Source organism: Manis javanica, chromosome 7 (genome assembly GCF_040802235.1).
Source record: "Manis javanica isolate MJ-LG chromosome 7, MJ_LKY, whole genome shotgun sequence".
NCBI classification, from domain to species: domain Eukaryota; kingdom Metazoa; phylum Chordata; class Mammalia; order Pholidota; family Manidae; genus Manis; species Manis javanica.
In genome coordinates this window covers 108,608,674-108,631,738 of record NC_133162.1, presented here as the reverse complement: position 1 = coordinate 108,631,738, position 23,065 = coordinate 108,608,674, and the positions used below count along the sequence as shown (strand labels likewise).

Here is a 23,065-nt window from a genome sequence, read left to right as displayed (position 1 = left end):
CCATAATATTTTATGGGTTTTATGGGTTTTCATAAAAAAGTGTGAGGAAAATGTACTAATAAGCCTTCTAACTAACTTTGCAAGTAATTTTACTGGCTCAATTACTCATATGTAATGCTTTCTCCAATTTTCTGTTTCTCTCAATAAAGGAACCACAGAGCTAATGTTAATGGACATCAACAGTTTGGGAAAAAAAAGGATTAGCATGCTCTGTCTATGTTATATATGTATATGCCTCTAGATATTAAAATATTTGTCATGGAGTCACATTTTAGCACATCATCTGATTTCTTTCAAGTGCTAAACTTTTGTTTTTGTACTATTTTACATAAATCTATTGAATCAAATTAGATAATTTGGTGGGAGGACACAGTGGAAGTAAAGTAATTCAAATGACTTAACACCATTAAGTCTTCCTCTGGGTGGACTTAGTTCTTCAGTACCTCACCTCTGATTTTTTATCAGGCCATTAGCAGCAAAGTATGTCACTTTCAATGCGTGGGGAAGTGAACACATCCTGCTTCCTGCCTCTGTTTAGAAAAGCCGAGCACACTCCTTTCCCATCGTTTTCAAAAAGAGAAGACAGTTCTTGGGAAGTCTTATATTTATGCAAGAAGTTCTGGTAAGTACTTGGTTAAGGGAGTTACCCCATTTCTAAGAATTCAAAGAAATTCAGTATACAAAGAGGGTCTATCCAATATCTAGTGGGCACTTAAAAATTATTTGTTGAATGAATGAATATTTTAAAATAGGGAGCCAGTAGTACAAAATTGGCATACTAGTGGTGACCTGATGATGTAATTTTATTTCTTTTCTATTTGGCATACCCCCAATCCCGTCAGCTATGTATACACAGAGTAAGAGAAAAAAGCAGGAACAGAAAAAATTTTATTTATTCCAGTGTGATTTTTGAGGCCAGAAATAACCAGTAATTGTAGTCCAAATGGGTGTCTGGTTGCGTCAGGACACATATTTAAGCTCCTGCACTTCAATAACAATGAGAAAAAAGAAAGAAGCTCTTCTCATGGATTTTTCTGGTCTGTTTTGTTCCACTAACTGTAGTGTGGGTTTATTTTTGCTTTGTTTTGTTTTGTTTTTTTAACATAATTTGAGAGTGGTGCGCTGAATAGGAATATACCAATAGAAACTAAAGTCTGTCTTGTGACGAGATAAAAATCAGTATCTGGAGGATTGGTTGGTAATTCACACTGAAAACAGAAAGATTTGATAAGAAACACATTGGACACCCCTGATGGGTACATTGTGAGTCTGTGTGAAACAAAAGGCTGGGGGAGGCTCCCCAGTGCCGGTTGTCCTGTCCCAGTCCTATTGTCTGGCCCATGGCCTCATCACAGAACACTCATCCTGATAGCACATCTCTTGGGACCCTGGGAAAATGGAGATTTGGCCTGCACGAATTTTGCAGTTTTTCAATTTTTTAAAAAAGGTTTCAAGTGCAATTAAATCCAGTCTTTAGAAGGCATTTTGTATTTCTCATGTTCTCCTTTCCCAGTTATTTCATGGCCCTCGCTGAGATCAGGAGATGAGTACTGAGCACACCAAATACCCCAGCAGCAGCCAGCAAAGCTGTGAGCAGACTTCACTCAGTGTTTATTTTGTCTGCCTTTCTTTGGATAGCAGGGGAAACAATCTGTCACTCCAAATGTGTAAGGACTCCCCTTCAGACTGTTTGGGTCAGCAACACAGCCAAGAAAACTGAAGCCTGCCACTCAAGTGTGGGAGGTCAGACCCCAGGCAGAAGGCTAGCTGTCCAAGGGGGGCAGGCCCTGTGCCAAGAGAGGGCCACTTGGCAGGGTGGAAGCAGAGCCCAAATGGCCTCCCAATTCAGTTTTCTCCCAGCAGGAAGTCCCTTTGGACTTAGTGGGGACTGTTTCTCCACAGGCACCACCTATTTAGGGATGTGGAAGCATTGGATGATTTCTATTTTTTCTTTTCATTCAGAGCATTTTTGTCAGCAACCAACATTTAAAATTGTCTCAAGATAATCACTGATGGTAGACAGCTGAGAGAACAGAGAACTGGAGGGGATTTGCAGGAGGATATGTACTCAGATGGTGTCTGGTTGCTCCTTTTCTCAACAGTGTGGGCTGAATCCCTGCTATACAGGAGGCCATGTAGGGTATGACCACGTGCCAAACATGGGCCTGGTCCTCAAGTTTCCCATTCACACGTGGAAATAAGGCCTCAGCCCAAGTACTTAGAGTGCAGTGGAGTTCATGTTCTGTGGCACAGAATAGTCAGTGTGCGGCAGAATAGTAAAGGACCTCCTAAGAACATAAAGAAAGGGGAAAATAAGTTTTGCCTTCTGGGAGTTACACTAGGAAAGTACATGCAGACAAATTGGTTGAACATGGTCTGAGGATAAACCAAAGAGTGTACTGCTTCAGATTTGGGGAAAAGTAAAACTACATTCAAAGATGCCTGAATATCCCAAGGAGTCTGTGAGGGTGATGGGGGCTGGGAAGGGGTGGGGGGATAATTGTGGTGAATTGTATTTAGGCTGTTTGGAGTCAAATGAATCAACAAAACGTAGTGATCCTGGAGAGGAGGGAACCAAAGTCCAGTAGTCATTGGCCTAAGGAGAGGAACAGTTCAGACTCTGTGACAGAGGAATCCCCATTTGGCTCATCAAGCCAGCAACTTGTTTTAATTGTACACTGACATCATATTCTCATTATAAATTGGGTGCTAGTTTAAATCAGGGAGACTCTTATCCTCCTGTGACATGTATGCTCCTATCCATAGGTTATAGCTGTTATTATAAATTAATGTAATGGCATTCAGCAATACAATACACACACACACACACACACACACACACACACATCAGTTCCATGAACTCAGGTAATTTGTATCCATTCTTAAGAAATAATTCTGCCCAGCATAGTTGTTCAAAATCAGGTACCCCACCTACAACTGAGGATTAGACCCAGACGTTGGTGAATGCCCCAAAGTGGTCTGATCAAGACCATTTGGCAGTCAGCAATCTGTCCGCTTCTAGTGACACCCCAAGCTCATTGCATGCTTTTCAGATCAAGCAAAAATATAAAATAAATGCTACATATGGTGGGAGGTCAGCAGAGAAGATACATTTCACCTCTAGCTGGAGCCATCATGAAAACTCTATCTTGAACAAACGCAGGTGGGACCTTGGTGAATGGAAACCCAGAAGACAAGTCATGAGCCAGATGCAGAGGGATGTGCACAGCCCGGGCAGACAGGACCTGCTGGGAAGTAGTGGGAGACAGCATGGGGAAGGTAGCTTGGACCATCGTGAAAGGCCTGAACTGCTAGAATTGGGAGGAGAAGCACATTGAATAAGAACTAAGGAGCAATTGAAGGGTCTAAGTCAAAGAATTTGTGCTGTTAAGAGATACGGTATGACTGCAGTCAACAAGATGGATTCAACTAAGGTGCAATTTAGAGGCAGGGAGACAAGTTTGGAAGAGATAACCGTGGCCTCAAATAAGCTGGAGGCAGATGGATGGCTGCAAGGAAAATTCAAGTGCTAGTATAAGGGTGCAGGAAACTTCTGCAGAAATGCCATGGATTAGCCAGCCTCCTTTCTCTGGCTAAGATTTTCAAATTGAATTATGCCAGTCATAGGAAAGCTTTGTGCAATATCAGAGTCGAAAAGAACATCCCGCCTCATTTTATTAAGAGAAACGCTGGCCCTAGAAAGACAGCAGCCTGATGACCTTTAACTGAGGTGCAGGGAGGGTGTGAACAGGCACTGCTGAGAGGCCCCAGTGCGGTGGGGCAGAGACACAGCAGGGTCAGGGAGAGAGGATGCCGGCCTGGGAACGTGTTGGCCTTTGGGTTGGATGCATTAACAGCCAGAGGGGAACAGACTCCTGCAGCAGAGGGGGATGGAGGAAGCGTGACTGAAGGCTGTGCTATAGGAGAGTAATCACGTAGGTCTGGAGCTGGTGAACCGTAATAACTTACTATCAAACTTTTCTTATGGGGTCTGAGGTGGAGCAGGGGTGCCAGATAACTTCAAGGTAACCGTCAGTGGAGCTAAGTCCTCTGCTCGAGTCTCAAGATGTGCTGCAGGCTGAACCTCTTGTACTGTGGGGATGCCAAATGCTGCATTTGCTGTGGAAAGCAGTTCAGCGGCTCCTTAGAAATCTAAACATAGAATTAACTAAATGAGCCAGCAATTCCACTTCTAGGTATTGAAAAACAAGAAAATTGAAAAGATCTAGAAGAGGGACTCACACCACAGATACTTGTGTGCCAGTGTTCATTGCAGAATTTATTCACAGCCGCCAAAGGTGGAAACAACCCGAGTGCCCATCAACAGAAGAATGAATAAACAAAACATGATACATCCATACCGTCGCTTATTATTCAGCCATAAAAAGGAATGAAGTTCTTTTATGAGCTACGACATGAATGAATCTTGAAAGTATTACACTAACTAAAATGAGTCATGCATAAACGGACGAATATTGTGTGAGTCCACTTACATAAGACATCTAGAAGAGGCAGATGCAGAGCCAGGTTTACCAGGGCCTTGAAGTGAATGGGGAGTTATCACTTGATGGTTACAGAGTTTCTGTTGAGGATGATGAAAACGTTTTGGAAGTAGAGAACAGCAATGCTTACACAACAACACGAGCGTACTTAATGATGCTGTATTATGCATTTAAAAATCATTAAAATGGTGCATTTTATGTGATGTATATCTGACCACATTTAAAAATATTTTTTGAAAAGAGAAACTGCAAAGATTGCTTGTAGGGTTAAAAATGACAGAGATTAGGAAGGAACATGCAGGAAGAGAGAAGGGAAACCCTGGGGTTATGCACACCTGACAAGGGAGCCTGAGGAAAGTGCTGGGACTTGATTTTTTAACATGTGTGGGGATGTTATTACAGAGCCAAGCTTCGTAAGCTTTTTCTGGGGCAAGGAATTCTTAGGAGAAGATTATACTTACGGGACCCACAAGGGTAATCATGTGAGGCTGCCGGAGACTGGAGGATGTCCTAAGGCTTTGGCACTCCTCAGTCCCACCGTGCCTCCAGAGCACTGAGGGGATCAATAGCTTAGCAGAGTGTGACCTACCCGGCCTTTGGGAGTGTTGTACACTGAATGCTATGTCCTCCAAATTCAATGTTGAAACCCTAATCCCAATGTGATGGTATTAGTTGGTGGGGACTTTGGGAGGTGATCAGGTCCTGAGGTTGGATGAATGGGATTAGTGCCCTTACAAAAAAGACCCCACAGAGCTCCTTCAATCTCTTTCTCTCTGACATGAGGTTTCAGGGAAAAGACAGCTTTCTGTAAACTGGACAGTGCGGTCTCACCAGACACTGAGTATACTGGTGCATTGATTGTGGACCTCCTGGCCTTCAGAAGTGTGCGAAATAAATGTTTGTTCTCTAATAAAAAAAAAAAAAGAATGACAGAGAAAATGCAGCTTGAGCTTACCAGTTCCAGAAGGGCCCTCCTTCCCCTCATCCTCAGAGACACTGGGCCCCACAGCTGTCCTTTCTGCCCAGGGAGAGCGGGAGGAGCCGCTTTAACAAGACAACCAGAACTGCCAGCCCACATCCCAGCTTCCCCCAGTGATTCCCAGAGTCAGTCCTGTGGGGTCTAAATAGCTTCCTCCTTGATTAGAATTAGCTCTACCCTGCTGCCCTGACATACATGGGAACCAGGGGAATGTGGGAAGTGCTGGTTTCTGCAGCTTTGTGTTTGGGAGAATGCCAGAAAACACAGCTTTTGCTGTCATAATTGATCTAAATTTAAACACTCACTTGCTTTTGTTTCAAATTGGCTGGTGTGTGCATGGACACAGCCTAGGTTTGTGGGCACAGAGTATATTTTGTCAACATAGAGAGAGGGAATCAGGGTTTTTTGTTCTCTAAAACAGTCCTTGTTTTCAGTCTTGATTTCCCTACCATTTGATAAATGTCCTCTAGGCTTTAAGTCAAGGAGAGGTTGGAACCCAACCATATAATTGGAGGTTTTCCAGTTCACAGTAGTTAATTTTTCTACAACTTGTCTCCTTAATTTAGAACAACATTCAAAGAATAATAAGCACTATACCTCATATTAGTTTGGACCTATTTCTAGACTGCTGTATACACTATTCAGAACTAAAAGATATTTATTGTCTCTCGAGTTTTCAGTAAGAATGTGAAGAAAAAATAAAATTGTCTTGAATTTTATTAGTGATTTTCAGTCAAATGCTAAATGGGGGTGACAATATTTTTCAGTGAATGTAGCATTAATTTGCATACATCACATTACATCTGCCTCCATTAATGAAATTATTTTTAGATTTAGGCAATCAATATAGCCTTTTGCAATGCTCAAATCCTGTTGTAAGAAATAGTGCTGCTCAGTTGTACGTCCACATACTTTTTAAGATACCTTAATTTGTCTATGCTCATTCCTCTGCCAGGTTTAAGTTCAAGGTTTTGGTGATATTTTCAAAATGGTTTGTATGTAGAATGGCTGAGGGAAGTAGCAACTGTTTTTGTTTCATATTTTCTCCAAATATGACTTCCTTGTCCTCTTTTGCCAGAAAAAGGATGAAATTCTCTGATTTAACCACATTTGTTAAATGCCCTGTGTATTAGACTAAAATGTAGCTGTGGACGAGATAGGCCAGCCCACACATTCGGCTCTCCGGGAAGACAGCCTGGCATCTTGGGACAGCCAGAGTTGTGACTGCAGTGACAAATATTCCAGCTAGGAAGAGATGGAGGAAGTATCTATAATCATCAGCTCGAGTGCCCAGGGAACCTTCTGACAAGATTAGATTTTGAATGGGCAGACACTCGTTTTACTTATTAAATTAGCCGGTGACAGGAGGCTCTCTGCTCAGAGAGAGAGGGGGGATATGTTGGCTGACAGGATTCAAAAGGATCTCAGCAGGCTAGAATAATTGGCCAAATCCACAAGAAGAAAGTTAAAAGAAATCATTTTAAAGTCTGGCACCTGGATACAGAAACACCACCACCAGAGGATAAAGGATACATGGTTAGCAAATACGGAAAGTTTTAGTTGAAGTAAAGTTGTGAGTCATCAATATGGCAAAAGCTTTCCAAATGTGCATAATAAGCTCTCCAGAATGCTTATGCAGCCCTAGGCTGTATTAATAGACGATGATATTTCGTAAAGGAAAAGTGATAGCATAAAACATTTGCAGGCAATATACACAGACATCAAGAAAAGGCTCTTTGGGGTCAGACAACCATTTATCAGATCTCATCTCCAGCTCATCACGTAGCAGAATCATGAGGATTAGGAGTGATTCATAAAAATATCAAATGTACATTAAACTTCTTAACCTAAACTATGCACGTTCATTCTTTCACAGATTCTTTGGAGTCGGATCATACTATGACCATATCTGTGGTTTGTGACTGGCCTTTATTCTCATTTGTTCAGTGTGTGTTCTGATTGGTTTTAATAATTTTTGGAATATGAATATGAATGTCAGTCTCTGGCTAAAGTTCTTCATTTTTCATTTAAGCAAACCCCATCTTTAATGAATTATCTAAGCTTTCTAGCTGCTTCATTTCTTTTTAATGAAGCAAATACCTAAAGACATCTTCTAATCAATCCAAATCTCTCTAGGATTTTAACATTTTCTCCCTTTTTCCTTTGACAGGTTTTTTAATCTCACTTAAAATAAACTATTTTAAAAGACTCATCTGCAACAAGTTTCTCCAAGCATTCAACTTAATTTTCATATAAGTAGCTTTCTTTCCTCATATTTCATCAGCTTACATAATATTTTATTAAATTAAAGAATTAAAATAACCAGTATATAACTGGCATAGACAGGATGAGGACAAACAGCTGTCTCATATGCAACTTAGAAGAATTAGACGGGTATCAGAGAAGAGTCCACTACCCATGAGCAGTCACTGTGCTGGGGAACAGAAAGTCATCAGAGTGAAGTCACCAGGATGGTTATGGGACTTGGTGTGGCTTACGATTGAATCAAGTGCAGGCGTTTAGTCTAAAGAGGGGCTGATTCAGTGATACAAATGACCTGAGTTGTTGGAAGGTTTTATATATAGAAGATTCAGTGAGCTGCTTCTCCAGGACTCCAAAGAGAGATTAAGAGTGAGAGAGAGAGAGAACACAGACCACTGAATAATGTTATAAACAGACAAATTTCAGTTCATACCAGTATGAATTTTAATAGAGAATTTAAAGATGACATAAGCTTTCTTGGGAGATACTTATCACTGGACATGTTCAAACACAGGCAGGATGAGCAACCTGACAAGGATAGTGTAGAACAAATTTAGGGTGTTGTAGAAATTCAATTAGATAATGATAACTTCTCAAATCATAACAGCAATATGAGAAAATCAGTAATTGAGGAAAATCTTTTAAGAAGGACTAGGTAGAAGACATTCCTTTGACTTTTAGATTGCTAAAGTAAGGTAGTCTGAAAGTCCTAAATGTCACTACTTCATCTTAACTTTAATAAACACATTTTTTTCTTTAAAACAATAATTATTGTCTCAAGATGTCTGAAATCTAAAAATATATATATATGTGTGTATATATATATATATGTACATGTACATATATATATTTATACAGTTGACCCTTGAATGACAGAGGTTATGGGTGCCAATTCCCTGTGCAGTTAAAAATGCATGTATAATTTTGAATTGCCTAAAACTTAACTATTAATAGCCTCCCATTGACCAGAAGCCTTACTGATAGCATAAACAATATGTATTTTGTACATTTTTTAAAAACTGTATTCTTACAATAAAGCAAGTAGAGAAAAGCAAATGTTATTAATAAACTCATAGAGAGTAGAAAATGCATTCACAGTACTGTACTGTATTTATGGTTACCAAAAGTTTACCTCATCTGTTTACAAGATGAATCATCTATCCTTCAATACACACATCAATATTTTCTTATGTGATACAAAAAATTGTAAATTTTATACCTATCACAAACACTGGTCATTGAAAATAAAAAGATAGTGTGAAGAAGAAATTCATATTTACTTATAGGTATAGCAATTCACACATTGATAACGAAGCAGCAGCAAAATGATTGCTTTACGATAGCTTAGTGTAATTGGTACAGTTACTTCATGGTAGCCTAACCTGTACACTAATGAATGAATCATTATAAAATTTTTACCGCATAGTCCTAATACAGTATTAGAAAACCTTCTTCCATTTTCTTATAAACCACCTACCTGTGATGTTAGGCTGATAAACAGTTTCTCCAACTATGGGAGAGAGAGACATACTTACTATACAGTAAAGTAACTCTTTGAAAGCAAAGTTACAAAATAATAAGAAAAACAACAAATTATTGATTTCATATGAAATATCACTTACCTTATGCTTATGTAAAGATCACTGTCCACTTCCATTTAAATCTTCCACACAATGTTTTGTACCATAAATTATTTTGGCAATGACGACACAAAAATGTCTCATATAGTTTCTGCTGTATGGTTACTAGATCTTCACACAAAGACACACCCATGCAGTACATACAAGTTTATCGGGTGCATGACATGATGATTATTCACTATTCATTAAGTGGAAGTGGGTGATGATAAAGGCCTTCATCCTTGTCGTCTTCACGCTGAGCAGGCTGGGCGGGAGGAGGAGGAGGTGGGTTGGTCTGGCTGCGTCAGGGGTGGTGGAGGTAGAAGATGGAGGAGGTGGAACAGGAGGCAGGAGATGCAGGCATGCTCGGGGGACTACGGAAATACATCATAATTTCTGTTTTTGCTTTTTTACTTCTCTAAAAATGTTTCTATATGATACCAGACCTTCCACAATTTGCTTTACAGGTACCATGGAAGGGCCCATACTGTAAAAGAAGTCAAAACCAGTCTGAAATAGCTGGAACCCTCTGCCAGACTATCTAATGTCAATTTGTTTTCTGGCACTGCTGCTTCTGCGTCTCCTTCCTCATCATCTAGAGCTGGTTGGAAGTGCTCATCTTTCATGATTTCCTTAATTGGCTGTGTCATAAATCCTGTGATGTCATGCACAACATCTGGACACAGTTTTCTCCTGCAGGAATTTATGATTTGGGGCTTGATGGCTTTCACAGCTTTTTCTGTAGCAGTGATGGCACCTTCAATGGGGTAATCTTTCCAGACTTTCATGAGGTTCTCTTCCATAGCAGTGACATCCTTTCTGTAAGGTACCAGGCATAATGAACCTCATTTTCTTCAGTATAAGAATTCTATATCTCAAATCAAGGAGGAAGAAATAAAGAAACAGATCTTATTCATATTATTAATAACACTATTTTCTGGAATAAGATTATTTTGTATCTCCACTACATGAGGGTTTGTTAAATAAATTTGTTTTATGAATTTAAAATGATTCCTAACCTGTTGGATAAAATTTACTTGATATAGTTGTAGCTTTCAGAGTTTAGAAATCTAATAGCATAGGCATCCCTTTATTTCCTTATTAGGAGACAAGACACAATAGGTGCATTAGAGTAGACTTTAACTCTAGATAGTTGTCACATTTGGGGGGATATAATTTGAACCCCAGTATATCTTTGCTCCATCCATAAATAATGGAGTTTTACTATACTTCATGGCCAGTGTATACCCATAAATCTCTAATTTGGAATCCCATTAAAGCACATCTATATGAACAGGAAAAATACACCCATTCACATGTAGTTGAACCTATGCAAATTAACTCAGAGTTCATGAAGTGATTCATTCCACTGGAACCCTCAAAGATTAAAGGCCAATCTTCACCTTTTTCTGGTTCTGTACTACTGACTGTTTATGGTCTGTCTGTGTTCTGATTGGTAGGTATTGACCATCTTCCATTCTGATTGGTTAATACCTGTGCTGAACCGGTTGTTAGATCAAATATCACTACAGTAGACTCTCCACATCTCCCTCATTCTGATTTCTAGGCCATTGTTTCTTAAACCATCTGTGTCAATAACAAGTTATTGTTGTTGCTTGTTTTAAGTTCCAAAGTGACACTTTCATAAAATTAAATACCACATGATTGGATATTTTTGCCAAGTCAATGCTATACAAGTTTCTGAATACAGAAGTACTTATCTTGAACTGGTGACAGTTTGTGGATCACACGTGATGAAGTACTGATTCTACACTAAGTCAGAGTAATGAACAACAGGTGTAGAAAGCCTGGGTTATCTGCCAGTCGTTGGCTTCCATGCAACTTCTTACATGTTTACTGTATTTTACACTTCAATAACCTGAATACATTTTTATCCAGGATCATTTATACAGTTGACTTTTGAACAACATGAGGGGTTTGAACTGTGTGGGTCCACTTATACACAAATCTTCTTCTGAACATTTGTGACAATTTGAAAAAATGTTTTCTTGTTTCTAGCTTTATTGAAATAATGCAATATATAATACATATAATTTACAAAAATACATGTTAATTGACTTATTTATGTTGATTTATGTTGTGGGTAAGGCTTCCAATCAACAGCAGACTATAGTAATTAAATTTTTGAGGACTCAAAAATTATACATGGATTTTTTACTATGTAGGGGTTGTCAGCTCCTCCAACTCCCATGTGGTCAAAGGTCCATTGATAAGGAATCAACCTGCATGATTATGGATGCTGGCAAGTCTCAAGTGTGCAGGATGAGTCGGCAAGGTAGAGACCCAGGAGAGGCAATGGTGTAGTTTCAATCCAAAGACAGGCAGGCTTTAAGACCCAGGAAAAGCCAGTATTTTATTTCAGCTGTAAGACAAGAAAAATGCTGATGGTGCTATTTAAAGATTGTCAAGCAGAAGGAATTTTCTCTTCTCAGAGGAGGTCAGCCTTTTTGTTCTATTTGGGCCTTTAACTGATTTGAATGAGGCCCATGTACATTAGGGAGAGCAATCTACTTTACTCACATCCAAAAACACTCACAGAAACACCCAGAATAATTGACCAAATAGTGAAGTACCCTGTAGCCCAGTCAAGTAGACCATATAACTAACCATCACACCACGATGCATGAGAAAATGCTTGGTCTTTACCAAATATGCTGTATCACAGGCACTGTCTAAAGCTCTGAAGGACACAAGGTGACTCAGATCCAGGTTTTGTCCTCGGAGGGCTCATGTCAGGTATGGGCAAGAGGAATGTAGCTAGCATGCATTCCAGCCATTACAGCATAATTCAGGAGGTGCTGTAATAAAGTCACATCCAGGTGGTGGTGTAGGAGAAGCCTCTAGCACCCAAATTCTATAAGTTTGGAATGAAGCATTATATTTTTTAAAAAGTCCACATAGCCCACCTTGTTAAATGATACACAGGAATGAGCACATAACAGATTCCCCCAAAATACCAATTTCTTAATTAAGAGGTTGTTTTCCATACTTGTTTTGTAATAACGAAGCTCTGCTACAGTGCACAGAAGGAATCCATCATTGATGTTTCCTTATTTTGGCCTGAACCTCATTTAGTCACATCATGCCCCAAACATTGTAAGTGAAGTAGAATCCCTGAGACTTCCTTAAAACAGATGTAACAGTGAAGCTGCTGTTACTTAGAACTTGGTGTGGTTAAAACCTGTGCTAGGTTTTAGTAATATACCACTGAGATGACTACTGGGTGGCTGGATAGTGACCACAGGACCATCTCTCAGTTGTATTCAAGTGGCTGGAAATAGCTTGTTATGGCACCTCTGCCTTTAAAAGGCACTGGGGACCTATTATTTTAATCCTTGTACAGCCTGATTCATCCCTTCAAACATCTGTCAGCTGTGCTTTGTCTTGAAATTGGTACTGATGCTTCTGCTGATTTTTCAACAGCAGCTGGGAGATGTTCATTAGTTAGACTCTCAGAGGGTCTGTATGGCTGTAATATTTTCTTTTACTAATGATCTCTGAAGCATTAAATATCATGCATCCCATATCTACAGGAAATTTTGAATTTTTATTTCCCAGTCTAAATTTGAAGCATTAGGTTTTACTCAATTAGCTAAATTATTAACAATCCAGTCCCTGGGTCCTGGAGATAGAAAAGAAAAATGGACTTTGAGTTCCTGGGTTAAATACTTGTTATTTAACACAGGGGCAAGAACATGGCCCATTGTCTCCAACAGATATAAATAAGAGCTGAAGCACAGTTTTTCTTAAATGATTTCCAAATTAATTTGTCAATAGGACATCCTCTGATTTAGTGCTCATTAAGCTTGATTTAGCTCTCATTTGCTTTACTGCCTACAATACCCAGAACAGAGGAGAGTGTTTCTTTTGCATTCCTAAGCTTCTCCATCTTCCCTTTGGTTGGCCATTCTTAAAGCTCTCATTGTCTGCTCAAAGATTTAAAGATCATTCACTTTTTTTGTTCTTGGCACTTGGAGACTTACTTCTCTTAGGTAGATAAAGGCAAAAGCATTTTACACTGTATTTGAAGCACTGAATATCCTCTGTCCAAGTACTCTACCCCTCTGGCCTCACGTGACTGTGCATCCATCATTTTTTTTTTGTTTCTCCAATTTAATTTATTCAGATTATTTGGGGATGAAGGGGGTGGAGTAGAAAAGTACCTTGAAAAATTTTGAATCTGTGATTTTGGGTAGGAGCCAGAAGGCGATACAGCACTATGGATCAAATTTATCATTGTACTTGTCAGGACCTGAGTCTGGAATGCATTAAAAGATAAAGAAACAGCCTTTAGAAAAAAAAAAAGTAACCTCTATATTGCAGAGAACTCTCTAACATTCCTTCACATTTTCCCTGCCCTAAACCAAAGTTAACAGACCATGCCCATGTGCCTCCACACTCCTTCACGGGCAGCAGTAGACCTGCTCCCCACGAAGCCAGCTCTGTGCGTGCCTGTGTGTGGCACTCATAGAAGTGAAATGTTACCTAGTGAATTTCCCCAAATGCAGATCCTCTAAGCAGGCTGGGACCCTCATTGAGCAGCATTTGGATGACACTCTGTAAGATCTGTACTATCAGCTATGAGCTCTTTGAAGGAAAAATTCATGTCTTAATCATCTCTGTTTCTCTCTGAAATATTGAAAAGCAGTGTCACATAATGGAAAAATCATAAATAGAGTATGGAGTTGGATAACCAGAATCTCAAACTCAGATTCTGATCTCTCTAGACCTCAGTCTCCTCATCTGAACAATGCAGATAATACCCATCCCACCCAAACACTCTAAACAAGCTCAAGCAAGCATCCAGTGAATGGACCTTCTTAGTAACCTCCCTCCTGCAGTGACTCCTGTGTGTGGTTGATGCGCTGCTCAAAAACGACAGCGGCTGCTCCCCAGGCCATGTTATTTCTTCCCCTTTCTCTCTTCCTCTATCCTGTCCATCTTTTTATTCCTATTCCCTGTTTCTAAACCCTGTTTTCCTTAGTTTGCCTTCTTATTCCCCTTTCTCACATATTTAAACCTTAAGTCTGAGAATTGTACTCAATTCTGCCAAGTAACAGGCATTTCCTAGGCTGGCTGATACCATTTCAGGCAAAAGATATTATCAACCTTTTTCCTAAAACAGAAAATAACCCCCCACCCCCACCCCACCTCTTGTCCTACCCACCTGGACAGACAGCCTGCAGATCCTCCAGAAATCAGACGAGCTGTTGCACTGTTAAAGTCCCCCAACCTGACAACAGGACTATTACCTGCTAGGCTTCCTATTTGATTGCTTTTGTTTACGCCCCCCGCCCCCCAGAAGGTATGACCATGAATAGTTTTACAACTGAGTCTCTTTGCCACATTTACAATTCTTCCTGCCTGCCCTTGTGACTTTTCTTAAAACACAGTTCTCTACATCTCTTTCAAACTTCCTCATTTTTTTGAGTGCCAAGGTAACTCTTGCTTGAGGCTCCCAGGGATGAGAACAGATGTGAAATCCTCCTGCAGTTAGAAGATACCAGCGCCACTGTGGCTCAGTTGCTGATATGAACCAACAGATAATTACAGTTTAAAATTAGTATTTTAATGAACCAGTCTTAGCAAATGTAAAGTGAAATCTCCCAGGCATTCAAGAAATAAGCAGGAGGGAAGACATTAACTAAGAAGTTCAACAGAAGGATGGTCAGCAGGTGCTGGTCTGACAGAGAGTTGATCATTCTAGTTTTTATGGGCTGCACCAGGCAGGGAAAAACCCATATTTAAAGGTGAATAGAAATGCCTGAAGAGCAATGTCAAATTCTAACCCGTCATAGATCTCAGCTTTCAATCCAAGAACTTCAAATTAAATATCAGTGCAAAAAAGAGGGAAATAAATTCCTCATCCATTTAAACCTAGTATCAAAGTTCTCCTTTTCCCTTTCAGAAATTAATGGCATCATTAAATATTTATGTGCCCAGATACCCAGCAGTAATTGTTAGCAATACCATAAACCGTTTCAGAAACCAGATGTTAGTAGCTAAAAAGACCATTGAATTGTTAAGGTTTCTTTTTAAAATGTTTATTGTAGTAAATACGTATTTTTCTGAGGGCTTGCTGCTATACAAATTATTCAGTTAAAAGAAAGGCTGTAGATTATGTTAAAAATGAATGCTGGATTAATGAACTATTCAGTGCAACCCTGTTTATTTTTTAGGGCTCACTTGGATAGGGAACATGGATTAGTTGCTTAAACTCTCTGTGCCCTGATCTCTCATCTGCAAAGTGAGGTTATTACCATTTGCCTTAAATAGCTTACTGGGAAATGGGAAAAATGGAATTCAGTGATGTCCTCAAACTACACAGGCCAGCACAAGGACATATCCAGAACATGAATGGAACAGTGCTGCATTGTTACATTATCAGTCACTTTTCTGTCAGCTGCGACCTATAAGTATTCTAGGATATTCTTTCTAACTTTTTTCCATCCATTTTTAATGCACCTCACATACAATTTTGTAGCTATTTTAACTTAACATTACGGAAGCAAGCACTCTCCATGTTATTAAAACTACTCATTTTAATGTGCACTGAGCCGACCTACCACATATAGGGACACAAGGCCTCAATTTATATCTTAATATATATTTGGCCTTCCACAGGATTTTGATTTAAAAGTTGCTATTAACAGAAAGGTAAATGTGAATATATTTCCACAGCTGGTGCTCTGTGCCTCAGCAGGAGGCTGGCTGGGATCCTGAAGGATACTTGTTCCCCCAAGGCTCCCACCCAGGCTAATCCCTGCAAAAAAATGTGCCCAGTGCTAGCATCTATCTCTCTCAGCAACTGGGCACAGCAAGACATGTTCTTTGTCTCGGCCACCTGAGGCTAGCTCCCTTAACCCGCTTAGATCTTGGATCCTGTTCATCTGTTCTAGCTGCTGTTTTTATAGGCCAGCTCCCATCCCAGAGACTGCTTGCTGCTCTAACAGGAAGTAGCTCCTAGATGAGAAGCAGGGCTTTAGGGCAGCACTTGAATTTCAGTAGACACTTTCATTTCATCTGCCCACAAAAGATTAAATTTATACTTTATTGACAACAGCAAAATGGATTTGTATTCATTCCATTCTCCTCTATTTATATGCTTGAAACTTTGTTACATTCTGTTGATTAATTTGGGATATTGTTTTATATCTTATGTATATATGAGTATATTTGCTTACATGCATACACAGTCATATACATTTTCAATACTTTTTCATTTCTGTTCATTGTAATGCACACTTACTAACCATCATGTCCCAGTTATTATGCTAGGCATCATATATACAAATCTAAATTTGTTAAATACCTTATTGTCCACTGTTCAGGCATTGAAGTAGTGTGGTTCCCAAAGTCCTTTACCCTTTTCAGTATACCAGACATTAGAAGGCTAAATGATCCTACCTTAGACAGCAAAGTGCCAAAATGTATTAACCTTGGTCTGAGCCTATTTTAGTTTCAGAGTTTTATTTGGGAGGAGTTATTAAATTTATAGTTGCTTACTCTTGACTACTTTCAAAATGTAAAAGTGCATTAAAAACAGGGGGGAAATTATCAGTCACTTTTCTGTCAGCTGCAACCTATAAGTATTCTAGGATATTCATTCTAACTTTTTTCCATCCATTTTTAATGCACCTCACATAAATTTTGTAGCTATTTTAACTTAACATTACAGAAGCAAGCACACTCCACATTATTAAACCTCATTTCATTTTAAAATGCAGGTTAATAAGCTTTTAAGTAAATATACCAAAGCCACATAACAATTTCCTTAAATTTTTAGAGATTTTGGTTTTCTGCAGTTTGTCATCGTATAAGTAACACTGCAGTGAACATCACTGGGCACACATCACAATTGCTATTTTGAAAATTTTCCTAAGGCTAATAATACTCCATAAGTGCAACTATGACATCAAAAAGAATGAGGAATTTTTAGGCTTTTTGTGCATCTTAGAAATTGCTTCCCAGAAATGCTCTATGAATTTGTAGTGCCGTAATGAAGTGGGAGAATACCCTTTCCAGCAGTAGATATCCTCATTCAGAGAAAATATTTTCAGTTTTCATACATTTTACACTAACTGATTTGTTAGTCACAAAAGCATCTATTGTTTAATTTGTAGTTGTTGGGTTAGTAATAAGATCAAACTTTTTATTGAATGTTAGTATTATCCATTTACATTGACTCTAAAGAGAATTACTTCAATTATTTACCAGTTTAAGTTTTAATTTTGTTTTTCTTTAATACTTGCATTTTTTATTTGTTCAAATTATAAAAGTGATGTAGGTTTAATATAGAAAATGAAGCATAAAGATAAGTACAAAGAAGAAACTAAGAAACACCAAGAATTCATCCTACCAAAAAAAAAACCCAGTTAACTCTGGTATATATCCTGCCAGTGATTTTTAATGTGTATATAAACTTTTTTTTTAAGTATACCGCTCCTCCCCACTTAGCAGTATTTCATTTTTCATGTTATTAAATGTTCCTTATTTATTGTAATGATCGCCATCTAAATTATATTTAATGCTTCCATTAAAAGTTTATGCTGTATATTTTTGCCATTTTGAATAATGCTATGATTAACATGCTTCTACATAAATTATGTGCATCATTTCTTTTAATTTTTTTCAATCAACTTCCAGAAAGTATGATTTACCTATAATAGAATTAAACTATTTCAAGAATACATTTCTAAGAGTTTTGACATATGTTATACACGTGTAAGCACCACTCCAATCAAGGTATAGAACTTTTCCAATGTATTGAACACTTTCCTTTCTCAAGTCTCTGATCAGCACCATCAATCCCTTAGTCAAAGGCAGCCACTAACCCGCCTATAGATTAGTTTTGCCTGTTCTGGAATTTCTTATCAATGGAATCAGTCATATAGTATACCTAGACTTTTATTTTGTAAGTCAGTAGTCTGTTCAGTTTTATTCTGAGTAGATATCCCATTGAGTGACATTAACCATTTATATTCCTCTTTGAATAATTAGTTTTTTATCTAATAGTTTTATTGTTATTATTTTCAACTTGATTATCCATTACTTAATTATCCATATTTGATTGCCATTGCTTGGACAGTTGGATTGTTTTCAGTTTGAGCTATTATGAATAACGCTGCTATAAATATTTGTGTAAAAGTAGGTTTAGACATATTTTCTCATCTCTCTTGGATAAGTACCTAGGGGTAAAAACTGTGTGGTGTTAGTGTTGGTATGCATTAACTTCAAACGAAACTGCTAGACTGCTTTCCAAAGTTGTCTTTTACATTTTACTTTCCCACTAGCAATGTACAAGAATTTTAGTTAATCCACATCTTCAGCACCAGTTAATACTGTCAGTCTTTTTAATTTTAGTCATTCTATTGGGTATGTAGTGCTATCTCAAGTAGATTTCATTTTAATTTCTCTGATGACCAATGAGGTACACATTTTATAATGGGCACATTGGCCACTTGTATGTCTTTAATGAACTCGACCATCTTTTGCTCAACTATTTCCCTTTTTTAAGAATTAGATTGCTTGCCTTTTCATTACTGAGTTGAATGAGTTCTTTACTATATTCTGGAAACAAACCCTTTGTAAGATAAATGTATTGTGAATATTTTTCCTCGTCTGCATCTTGTCTTTCATTTTAACAACATCTTTTAAAGGGCAGACATAGTTAATTTTGGTGACATACAATTATGTCAATTTGTTATGGTTTCTGTTTCTGATATCCTACCTAAGAAACCAAGGTGTTGAAGTTTAATTATTTTCCTTTTATTTTTCTAGAAGTCATATAGTCTAACTTTTACATTATGTCTAAGATCCAGTGGAGGTAAGAAGTTGTAAGATAATAGTGTAAGAGGTTCATTTAACCATATTTGTTGAAAAGACAACTCTTCCCCACTTAATTACTTTGGTACTTTACATTGAAAATCAATTAACCAAATATATGTGGCTGTATTTCTGGCCTTATTTCATGTGCCTAAATTTTGCATCTGTGTATATTCCATGCAGTTTCCCAACCTTCAACAGTGGTTGCTTCAAGTAAAAAATACCTATGCCAATTTAACTTTTGGAAAATACTATGTTATCATTTTTAAATGGATATCTATCACAATATTTGTTGGCTAAGCACATGTCTTTTTTTGTTAATTATATGTTTTATCCCTTATGTGTATTTCCATGACTCTTACCTCTTTTCTTAATATGTGAAATATCTTTATATGATAAGGATGTAAGGCTTTTTTCATTTAATCCAAATAGTTTATCAGTTTGTTTGCATTTTAACTTCATTAGTGAGGTTTCTGATATTAAGAGGTGTCATATTTATTTCTGAATAGACTTTAAAATCACTTTTTCATGTTCTCCAAAATCCTGATAGGGTTTTGAAATCAAATTACATGAAATGTGTAAATGAGTTTGGGCAGAAGTGGTATCTTCACACCGTCCATTCTTCCCAGTCAAGCACATGATACATCTCCATTTAGCGAAGATTTCCTTTGCTTCTCTTGGTAGAGTTTTGGAAATTTACTCATAAAAATCCCAAGCATTTCTTGTTAAGTCCATTTCTACATGTAATAAACTTTATGTTGTTACTATGAACAGCATCTTTTCAATATTACATTCTAAGACATTAATAATCAAATACAGAAATCATATACATATTTTTGCTTATTGATCTTTTATCTAGCCACTTTGCAGAACTAGTATCAGTTTGGAATCCTTTCCGTTTGATTTCTTTGGTTCTCCTATTTATGCAACTTATTTTTCTCAACGGGTAATGATAATTTAGTCATTTCAGTGCCAGGGGATTTTCCAGTTATTTTTCTTTATTCCTTATTGAATTGGCCAGAATTTCTGCAACAATTTTAAATAGTAATGGTGAGAGTAGGGACATGACTTAAAGCCTCTAATACCATTTGCAGATCACAAAAGTATATTAAAAATTAAGGTAATTTGAGACTGGTAATTTGACTCAGAAGGTTGAGTTAGGGCTTAGTTGATTTATGAATTTCCCTTATCTATGTTTTCTAGGACTGACTTCATAAAATAAAGTATTGCAAACAGGGTGACTTAAAACAAAAGAAATTTATTCTGTATAAGTCTGAAAGCTCCAAGTCCAGAAATCAAGGTGCCCGTAAGAGCCTCAGAAGCATCTAAGGAAGGCACGTGCTGCCTTCCCAGCTTCCAGTAGCCCCAGGTGGCCCTTGGCTGGTGGTAACATGGCTCCAGTTCTACATCCATCTTCAGAGATGTTGTCTGTGTGTCTCTGTGTTCACACGGCATTTTTATCTGTGTGTTTTTCTTCTCTGATTATTAAGACCCCAGTCATATTATGTTAGGGTACATCCCAAATACCTCAGTTTAACTTAATTGCTTCCGCAAAGACCCTATTTCCAAATAAGGTCAAAGATATGGCTACTGGAGTTTAGAACTTCAACATGTCTTTTTGGGGGGGATACAATTAAACCCATACCACTATCCTAGGAGCCGACTAGGCTATCGATGTCAGTCTTTGTAGTTATAAAGTCCTTCAATTAAACCCATACCACTATCCTAGGAGCCGACTAGGCTATCGATGTCAGTCTTTGTAGTTATAAAGTCCTTCATTTTATCAACCACAGTTTGCCTACTTCCTGTGTCCCTACTTATACCTGGGACAAACCTCCACACAGCTCACCTGGCTTCTGTCAGACAGCCCTGCGGGAACAGCAAACAGTTCTCATAGCTCACTGTTTAGAGATAATGACATCTTGATGAAAAAAACATCAAGAAATGGCCACAATTAAGAATCTGTAAATTAGATGACAACCACATGCCACCAATTCATAGAAGATACTTCAGAGGGACACATGAAAAAAGTCTTGGCCATAGGGCTTGGGAGTGTTGAGTTGAATATCCTGCCCCTGTCTCAGAAGGTCATCCTTAATTGTCAGAGGGTCATCCCTGATCCTGATTTACATAGTATCAGAGCATCTGAATAATTCTTTATCACACCCAGTCCAACATGCTCATAGACATGAGCCTGACCTTACATTTTTAGCTGCCTAAAGCCTAGTAATAGAGAAACTCCTCCACTTTGATAAGAGTGAGTTCTCTCCTGCACATGCATAGTCGGTGAGGCAGTGGGTTATCAACATTTCTATTTTTTAGCCTTCTTTTAATTGACGACAATGGCCAGAACAGATGGCTTCTCCTAAGTGTCTCAGCTGTGCTGGGAAGCAAACCATAAGAGCATGTACATTCCTGGGACAACGCAGGAAAGAAAATCGAGAAGAGCTCTTAAGGAGGAGATCATGTGGGAAAGAGGCCAGCAGGGTGTTAGATGTTATTAATCATCAATTCCTGGTTTGGAAATTATTTTAAGCAGAGAATATGTATTAGATAGAGATATATCTTACATGCACTGTATAAGAAGGGGGAAGAGGAAGCTTAGTTTATTTGAAAAAGGTTTTCTTGAGGTTCTGACCACTGACTTCAGAAACCAGGCTTCTTCTGTTTTCTCCTCTGATATGGGTGTGATTTCTCTGTAAATATTACAAATCTTCAGGTCATACCAAATGAGGACTGAGATGTAGCTAAAGATCAAATAAGCTATTTATAAAAATGATGTCTGTTGTGAGTATATTAAATAAATAAAAAACAGCAATCATTAGTTTCAGTTACTTTCTGTTTACCTGGCTTAACAGTGAGTGTGTGCTTGATCATTTTATTCTCTTCAGGAGTCCACTTAGAATTAACCATTAAGAATTCTCTCCAGGGCATAACGGTACCCAGTTGAGTCCTACGACAGATAGGAATTCTTAGGCAAAGCAAAACAGAGGGATGGTTACTTAGCATGGAAGAGAGAGCCATTATCTCCTATACATATCTTGAATAAAGATATCATTGAAATATATAAATTGACCAAAACTGCAATGGCTCATGAGGAACTAGAATTGCTTCCTGGTTGGTATAAACATGACCTTAAAATCTTGTGGAAGTCGCACCAGCAGTCTGAACTTGGGTGATTGTGTTCAGGGGAGCCCAGGGATTGTTTCTGGACTTTTCAAGATCCTACTTCAACAAAGACCATGAAATCCTGGAAACAAAGTATAGGCAGCCCCCAGGGCTTTGTGTGGGATCCATAAATCAGAATGACTCAGGTCTAAACCATCAGGCTAATTCTGCAGGTCACTCCATATACAGACAACCCCATCTACAGGACAAAGTTCTGAGTCTCTAACACTGGCACATTGAGGCTAGTACTCTGTCACCTCACAGAGTTATGCAAGCCCTCCATGTTTTAGTTATTTATTGACTGCAGAGAAAACTGCCCTCAAAATTTGCTATCTTACATCAATAGCCATTTTATTATATCTCATATTGTTAAGGATCCAAAATGTGAACCAGGCTAAGTTGATCAATCTCCAGCTTTGAGTGGCATTCACTGGAATCATTTGGAAGTACTCAGTTGAATTGGCAGTTGAGTTGGTCTGAAGGGTTCAAGATGGCTTCACTCACATGCCCAGGATGTTGGAAAGGAGGGCTGGAAGTTTGGACTTAGGCGAGCTCCTCTCCCTCTTCACGTAATTTCAGAGCCTTTACACATGATCTCTCCAGCAGAGTAATTCAGCTTCTTTCCCAGTTGCTCAGGTTCCAAGAGTGCCTATAGTAGTTACAGATTTTCCCTGATGTAGAAAACATAG

At 38.3% G+C, this 23,065-nt stretch overlaps 1 protein-coding gene and 1 long non-coding RNA gene across 2 annotated transcripts in view; one reads left to right on the top strand and one right to left on the bottom strand.

The window, feature by feature from the left end:
- Positions 1 to 5,589, bottom strand: part of LOC118972835 (uncharacterized) — a 34,377-nt gene extending 28,788 nt beyond the window's left edge. The window contains exon 1 of the long non-coding RNA XR_005061944.2: positions 5,458 to 5,589. This is a non-coding gene — a long non-coding RNA (uncharacterized lncRNA). The remainder of the gene's footprint in view (positions 1 to 5,457) is intronic.
- The window catches only part of NXPH2 (neurexophilin 2), a 102,147-nt gene that overhangs the window by 55,946 nt on the left and 23,136 nt on the right, over positions 1 to 23,065 (top strand). The gene's annotated exons all lie outside the window — the stretch shown is intronic.